The sequence below is a fragment of the Dromiciops gliroides genome, chromosome 1 (genome assembly GCF_019393635.1).
Source record: "Dromiciops gliroides isolate mDroGli1 chromosome 1, mDroGli1.pri, whole genome shotgun sequence".
Taxonomy (NCBI): Eukaryota; Metazoa; Chordata; class Mammalia; order Microbiotheria; family Microbiotheriidae; genus Dromiciops; species Dromiciops gliroides.
Genome location: NC_057861.1, coordinates 299,325,703 through 299,334,346, shown reverse-complemented (window position 1 = coordinate 299,334,346; position 8,644 = coordinate 299,325,703). Strand labels below are relative to the sequence as shown.

At 37.0% G+C, this 8,644-nt stretch overlaps 1 pseudogene; it reads right to left on the bottom strand.

Annotated features, from left to right (window-relative positions):
* Positions 1-904: 904 nt before the first annotated feature.
* Positions 905-2,435, bottom strand: LOC122748628 (annotated as a pseudogene).
* Between the last annotated feature and the right edge of the window lie 6,209 nt (positions 2,436-8,644).

Here is an 8,644-nt window from a genome sequence, read left to right as displayed (position 1 = left end):
CTTATTTTTTTTTTAAAGAACTCAAAATGTCTGTGAGTAAATCTAATTAAAATTAAAAGTGACTGTTTAGCCTTCAGTTCCTACCAGCAAATGTATTGGTAAACAATTTAAAAATGTGAGAGCTTTGATTTTCCTCTGAGGGCTCCTTATTGCTTTTGGTTACACATTTCCTCCTACTGGTGCTCATATACCCTCAAGGTACTACCATCTGTTCTATGTATCCCTATTTTTCCAACACACAAACCCCCTTGCTTATAAGCATTTCATCTGTACAAAATATTTCCCTTGTTGCTGCCTTTGCTACTGTTGCAGGCCATCCATTTTATTTCTGAGACCCAGTTTCACATTCTATGCAGACCTTGAGTACAACAAAGCTAACACCTTTAGGCAGGCTGAAACTACAGGAGCTATTCCTCTCTTCCATCCATGTGAGTAACACATCTTCTTATTATTTTGGGGAAATGGAGGGCCAATATAGGGATGAGGGAGTAAGTGTTACCAATCCAAGTTATGGAAAAGTTTTATTCTTTTCTCACATTTTACTCTTGACACCACTCCTTTTTAACTATGAATATCATGAGAAGACATGGACAATGTAGAAGCAGTTGTACCTGAAAGCAGTGATCTTTTTAAAAAAAATTATTTATTTTATTAGTAGAATCTTTTATTCATATTCCAATATGTCTCCAGAAAAAAAATTAAAAAAAAATCTTCCCAACTACACACAGGAAGGAGGTTCAAAAGGGAAGGAGTGGGGGAGCACCTGTCCATCCAACCTGGGCCCACCTTCCCCCCCTCTCCCTTGTAGTTTTGGCAGCAACAAGTGGGTGGGGGAATGGCCAAAAAAACAATGGTGAGGGAAATGGTGAAGAAGCCTTGGGGAAGAAGAGGGGAGCAGGGAAGGTCAGTATTGACAGTGTTGAAGATGAGAAGCCATTTCATAACACTTCTTGATCATTCCCGCCATGGATACCTTCCTTCCCCATCAGCAGGACTAGCATCTTGGCGGTCATGGTAACAGTGAGGTTGAACTTCGGAGCACCTCCAGTGCTCTTTGTCTGAAGGTCCATGATGGACTCCTCATCTAGCAGCAGCAAATCCCTAATCACTAAAAATTTCTGGCCCCCCAAGTGTCAGCCCATTCACGAAGAAACTCGACAATCATTGTCAACCAACACACCCACTTTAGCTGGCAAGATATTGGTGAAGGTTTTCCTGGGTACAGAGGCCCAGACCAAGGGCGAGTCCTTATATCCGACTATGGCCGTGTCCAGACAGGTCCCGTTTGCCATGAGGTTGTTGATATAGGCGTTCCAACCGGCCGTAGAGCTGGCAGTCTGGCTCTGCTGCTACTGCAGGCACGGGGTGGCAGAGAGCCCCGAGCACGTGGGGCTGTTGAAAGCAGTGATCTTAAAAGGTTCTTAATGATGGGTTGAGGAGCCAATGCTTTTCTGAAGTATGTTACCTGGTCTGGGAGGTTATCACTGAGGATGTTATAGGATTTTTCCTTGATTGCAGTCTTTTTTGACTTAACAACTAATCTCATTTAGACTAGAAACATTTCTAATTTATCCAGTTATGACATCCATAGGCAAAATTTTAGGCCCATAGTTAAAGCCAAGAGATTTCACATCAGTGTGGATAGACAGAACAGATCAACAACCTGTTGTTATGGAAATTGAACAGGATGAAGAGAACTGACTGGATTGCCTTTTGAAAAGTACAAAGTTCTTTTCATGGTCAAAAACATCCTGTGTAAGCAAAGGCCCATTTGTTTGATACCAACATTTGAGTCACATTTCTAAATATCACTTAGGCATGAGATATGTCAGCAAAGTACTGAAGTATTAATAAAATGGGAAAATAACAAAGAACAGTATATGTCAAGAAATTGTACCATGTAAGGGACTAAAATTCTTGCTGTGATGTCTAAAATCGAATGAATGGTCCCCTTAAATTAGAAGCTTTAGCAAGAGTTTAGACTTTTAATTATTTATTAAAGTGCATTAGAAGTTAGTGAAGAGAGAGAGAGATTGAGAATAGATTCCTTATAGAATGTAAAATCCTAGTTTAGATCTATTCAGTATAGCCAGAGAGGAAAACTTGCCTTTCCCTAACAGCCCACGCGAAGTTCTCCCTATTCTGCTTGCCCCTGCCACCTCTGCCACCAAGCCAAAGTCCAGAACCAAAAGGGGATCTCCACTAAGCAGTTTTTCCTAGAACCTCCTGTGAAACTGGAAACAGGGATGTCCACACACATAGCCCCAAACTAATTGGCTGGTAACACAGATTGACAGGACCCACGGGTGGCAGACATCACTTCCTGACACTGATCTGACCTTCAAAACCCCAGAAAGGCCACTTCCAGATTCCAAAGTCACATGGTCTCTTTTCAGGCCAGAGCTCACAATGTCCCTTACAGCAGGTGCTGTCATTCCAATTCTCACAATCATAAGAAAAGAATGTTGGCTGGTCATGGAGAGAGATAATAGGCAGACATCCAGAATACTCCATTAGTATTTAACAATTTCAGGGAAAGGTGAAGAACATGAATCCCATTTGCAGAAGCAAAGTAGAAAACAGACTAGAGTCTCATAGAAAGGGTAGAACAGGTTGGGTCATGTTCTCTATCAATAGAAGCAACTTTAAAATCAATGAGGTCACAGATCCATCTGAGTATTTGAGTGTTTTGAGTATATTTGTCTCACTAAATGTAATACTAATAGGATAAAAATGAATTTGGCTATTCCACTCAGGTCTGAGCAAGTAACTTTTCAATAACCTATGGCTTACTTTACCTAAGCTTAGCAAGGAAGGCAGAAATTAAACTTAAATGTAATTTTTGCGTATTCTCTAACTAATTCCTCCTTATCTCTTTCAATGCTATGTGGAAATATAGAATTCCATCGGTCTCATTAGATATAAATCATCTTTACCAACCATTTAACCATAATGGCAGATGGTCATAAATTCTGCTTTCTGCGTTTGAGAGCCAGTCAAATTTATTATTTTCACAGTAAGTAATTTTCCTAAAGTATGGTTCTAATCATGTCACACACATAACCTACTCTATATATTCCAATAGCTTCCAATCACCTTCAGTACCAAATATGATATCCTTTGTTTGGCATTCAAAGCCCTTGATTACCTAACCCACCCCAACTTTCCAGCCTTTGTACTCCTCACTCCTTGTCATATCATTGATTCAGTGACTCTGGCTTCCTTGTTTCACAAACAGGATACTTCATTTCTTCATCCTGAGCATTTTTCCTGTACTTTTCCATATTCCTGGAATGCTCTGTCTCTTCTTCACCTCCTAGCTTCCCTGCTTTCCTTTAGGCCCAAATAAAATTTCATTTTCTGCAAAGGTGTCAAATGCTAGCAAAACTCCAAGTGTGGGTATAAATATCTGGTCCACAGGGGGATCTATTTCTTTTTACATTTTGCTTCACTGTTGTATAACACCTCTTAAATGCCTTCCTGCTCTGTTAATTAATTCTGATTTTTTTCTTCATAAAACTTGTTTGCATGTAGTTGTTTTCTTGCTGTTTTCCCCATTAGATTGTGAGTTCCTAGAGGTATATTTTTCCAGTGCTGCCTGGCACATAGTTGTTGCTTAACAAATGCTTATCTATTAACTGGCTGAGATATGGGATTTGTTTCCATTATAGCCATAGGTTAATGCTCTTTACCTAAAGAAAAGCTATTTTGTCTGTTAAGGGAATAAAAGTGGGGGAAAGAAAATGAATACCAAATTATTTATTTACTAGTATTGTTTAATTATGCTAATGCATGCACATTCAAAATGGCCTTTACTAGTATTCTATAATTATAATCTTTCTCCACTAATATATTCCCTTACAGCAACAATTTCATTACATTTCTCAAACATTTATTGAGCACCAACTATGTTCCAGGCAGTCCTGGGGAATACAAACAAAGACAAAACAGAACAGGAAGGCAGAGAATTATTAAAGTTTAGAAAGGTAAGTATGATCCAGGTTGTAGAGGACTTTACATGCCAGGCTGAGGATTTTCCATTGTATCCTAGAGTTAAAGATATTGGAGTAGGTTAGTAATATGGTCAGATTTGTATTTTAAGGATATCAATTTGGCAGCTGTGTTGAGGACATATTGGAGAAGAGAAAGACAAGGCAGGGAGACCAATTAGGAAGCTCTTTGCTATAGTTTAGGTAAATGGTGAAAAGGAATTGAACCACGATAGAGGCTTTGTGGATGGAGACTCAGAATAAGATACATGAAACAGTGTGGTGGTTGAAGTGAAAAAATTTGACATCTAATTAGATATTAGTGTTAGTAAAGTATGATTTCAAGGTTTTTGAGCTTCCATAAATGGAAGGATGGTAGGCCTGTTTAAAGATATGGAGAAGTTGTAGAGAAAAATAGGATGAGACAAATGGGATTCTCTGCAAAATAAATCATTGTGAGAATGAAGGAATTGAAAATTAGCTTAAGGGAAATCAAATATTGTTAAGTTTTTAAGAGGGAGTAGGGTTCCAAATCTAAACATCAGAGGAAATATTATAATTTATAAATACTTGCAAATACATGTATTTTCCTGAGCATTTGTACCAGTGTGTCATTGTTTAAAATTTGCTTCATCTCTTATGTTCACTTGTGTTCATGGCCTTCTTGCTATTGAGAGTAATTTCTTTAATATCTAAAGAATATGCATCTGATCCATGGCTAGAGGTCAGATAAATTAAAGATATACAAAAGAGAAAATCTTTGTGAAATAATAAAATCTAGAAATTTTCAACAGACGACAGATGTTATGAGGTGCCTTCTGTGCAGTTGGCATTATGCCAAGACACAGAGATGCAAAAATAAAAATGACAGTCCGTGCTTCTGAGGGGGTGAAAAGACAAGTACAGAAATAAATCAGATATAAGGTTCAGTATATTAAAGGGAAAGAAAGGCTTAAAGAATCCCTGGCATTTATCTAGCCCTTGAAAGTTCAAAGCAATTTATAGCATTGATTTTATTCAAACTTACTAAGGTAGGTATTATAGGTATTAATATTCACATTTTGCAGATTAAAAAACAACAACAAACAAACCCTGAGGCACAGAGAAATGAAATGGCTACCATAGTTACACAAAGGTAGGAGGATTCAAAGTCTAGTTTTGAACCAAGTCTTTCTGAATTAATTTTTAACATTATACCACCTCTACTACACTAAGGAGAGCTATATGTCACTGTTGATAGATTTGGAATCAAGAAAAATTGACTTCAAAATCTGTCTCAGACTCTTATTAGCTTCTATGACCTTGGGCAAGGAATTTATCCTCTGTTTCCTTATCTGCAAAATGGATGTAGTAGTAACTCTTACCTCAGTGGGTTGATGAGAGGTTCAAAGGAGATCATATATTTAAAACACTTGGCAAACCTTAACATTCTATATGAATGAGTTTTTTTATTATAATTGTTATGAAAAATCTGAGAACAGAACTATCACTTCCAGATGGCATGCATGAAAAGACAATGTTGGAGGTGACAATCAATGCCAAAAATCCATATGCCCTCTGGAAATCACGCCAAGTACATACAATGCAACACTTTCTAGCACTGATGCCCAAGTAAAGACAAGCAAAATTAAATTTAGATTAAAAACTTCAATCTCCTGTAAGCAAATTCTTCTGCAAATGTTTGAAACAATTGAAAAAATACTTTAAACAACAGATTAAATTAGTTTTATGTTAAATTGTATCATTTATGATCAGAAGAGAATAAATCTCTGAAGTTACCATCTGCACTATAAATCCAAATAACCAAATGATCAGCACACTGGGACAAAGCATGGTTTAGTATCAAATAACATGCTTTTATTTGAAGACTGAGAAACATTTCAGTAGGAAAATACTTAGAGAATGTATGTTTCAAGCACAGGAAGAAAACCCGTGTGAATAAGTAAAGGCAAAAGAGGACAAACAATGATTGTCAGATAAATAGTGGTCTAGTGTAACTGGAAGGCAGAGTGTGAAGTAATATGGAACTTTGGAACAAAGCTAGAAAAGTAGGTTTAATACATATCATTGAAAGTCTGAAATAAGACTGCATATTTGTTGTTGTTTCACCAGGCCTGTAATTCCATTGATATAGGGAATTCCCAATGAAGAAAGGACTTCTGTTTATACAGATTGGCATCTAATGCATAATTTATAATCTTCAAGAAATGCTTGGCCGTGGAAAGGTTAAGTGAGAGTCCAAGCCTATTAGTGTGGTAGTAAGAGGCCTGCTTTTATGGGACCTTGAGGGGTTAATGGAACTCCTTTGGACTGCAAGTTCTCAAGGCTGGGTCTTTACTGAACTTTGAAATGACACTGTAGTAAAAATGACTCCTTTATCTATCTTTAGAGTTAACAAAATGAATTACTGGTACAATTAAGAAAGGATTGTCTTCCAGCAGCTCCAAGTCAGTTTCCATTTCAAAGAGACTAAAAAGCACAAGGTAATTAGCATAGTGCCTGGCACATAGTACAAATTTAACAAATATTAATTGATTGAAAGTGTTGACACAGGGAAGATGGTGCAGAGAAGGCAGGGACTCCTATGAGCTCTTACACATTCTCCTCCAAACAACTTTAAATAACCCTTCAAAATGAATTCTGCAGTAGTAGAACTTTAAAAGGACAAGGTAAAACAAATTTCGAGCCCAAAACAACTTAGAAATCCAGTAGGAAGTTCTGTTCACCAGAGTCGGTATGGACAATAGTCTAATGCAGCCAGCACACTAGCAAGCCAGTAGTAGGTCTTGGGGATAACTAAATTGGCAGCAGTGGCTTTGGGAACTCTCAGCCCATAGATAGTAATGGGGTCAGACAACTGGTTGGAAAGAGATTACAGAGTCCCTTTGCTGTTATTAAGTGAAGGACTCTCTTGTATTGCTCATACACAGATCCAGGTCAGTCTTGGGTTGCAGTCCCAGAGCAAGGAGGAACACTAGCACATCAGAGCTGGCAGCTGCATGGGAGCAGGAACCCAATCAAAGTTCCAGTGTGGAAAAGAGTCACTCTCAATCAATGGGACCAAATCTCCAAGAGGCACCAAAGGTAATGTTAATATCCTCCAACTAGTGGTTAACAAATTTTTATTCAGAGAATCCAATACACTATTCACAATAGTCTGCAATTATTTACTGCTTAAGGCTCCATGTAAGAATTTTTAGCATAAACCACTCAGATGTTCATCTTGAACTCCCAAGGGGAAACATTGCTCCAAAGAAAGATACAAAGTCCTAATCAAAGGTTTGATAAAACTAATCAAATTGATTAGTGAGCTTTCTTGATCACTTCCCAATACCTAGAGTACTTAATTTATAAAGTTGTTATGACTAAACTGAGAAAATGAATTAAATTCCTTTAGAAAATTTAAGTCTGATAAATTTTAACTCTCATGGAAATGTCAATATGTAGTATCAATAGGACTTGATAATTGATATGTTCTTCCTAGTACATATAGAGAACTTTACAGGATCTCAGAGTTGGAAAGGGGATTCAAAGGTCACCTATCCAAAAACAAAAACCCCTTCTATACCATGTCTGGACAAATGGTCAGTCAGGCTACAGTTCAAGATCTTCACTATCAAGGAATCCATGACCTCCTGAGATAGCATATTCTACTTCTAAACAGATTTAATTTTCAGAACTTTTTTCTTAAATTGATTTTCTTAAATTAATTAATCTGAATTATTGCAACTTCCATGCATTCCTTCTAATTATATTCTCTGAGACCAGATATTTTCCATCCAAACACTATTCAAATACCTGAAGTTTCTAAGGATGGATTTGAGTGAAAATTAAACTGAATTTGAGGAGGAACAATCACTTAACCTCAGCATTAATTTACTAATTTCTAAATATGGGGATGATACTTCTTGTATGACCTACCTCAAAAATGTGCTTAGTGGGTCAAATGAAATAATATGTATAAAACACTTCAAGTTTTAAGGGGTATGTATACATTGGCTATTGTTGCTTAAAAATGTGATACCCAAAATTGAATGCAGTGCCACAGATGTGATCTGACCATTCTATTCTTACTTCCCTTGTTAGAGAACTGTTTCTATAAATATAGCTCCAAATTAGATTATGGGTTGCAATGTCATAATGCTGACTTCTATTGAACTTGAATTGCCATAAAGTTATCAGATCATTTTCAGGATAATCATTGTCTAGCCACACTTCCCCTATCTTGCATTTTTTGCACTGGCTTTTGAACTCTAGAATTGAACTTTACTTTTATCTATATTATTTTTTCCTTAATTTTATTTGATCTATTGTTTTTATCATGTTTAGACCTTTTTGATTCCCAACTCCAATGTATAAAATATACTTTATTTCCCTGCTACCTACCCCACTCTGCTGGTCTGTATAATCTAATTGGTTAAGCATTTGTTTCTTCTCTTATTCAGTAATATAAGTGTGAAGGACTAAGAGTCAATAACAGGTTTATAGGTCAATCCATTAGTGGATGGGTCCTATAGCACATCTCTCATTCTCCAAGGTTATTCAAGGTTCTCTGACAGTGATGTAGCAAATGTGCATATCATCCCTTTTCCTTACTCTGGGATGTATATAGTATATGTCTGCCTGGTCACCTGAGCTCATAATTCCCTTTTTCA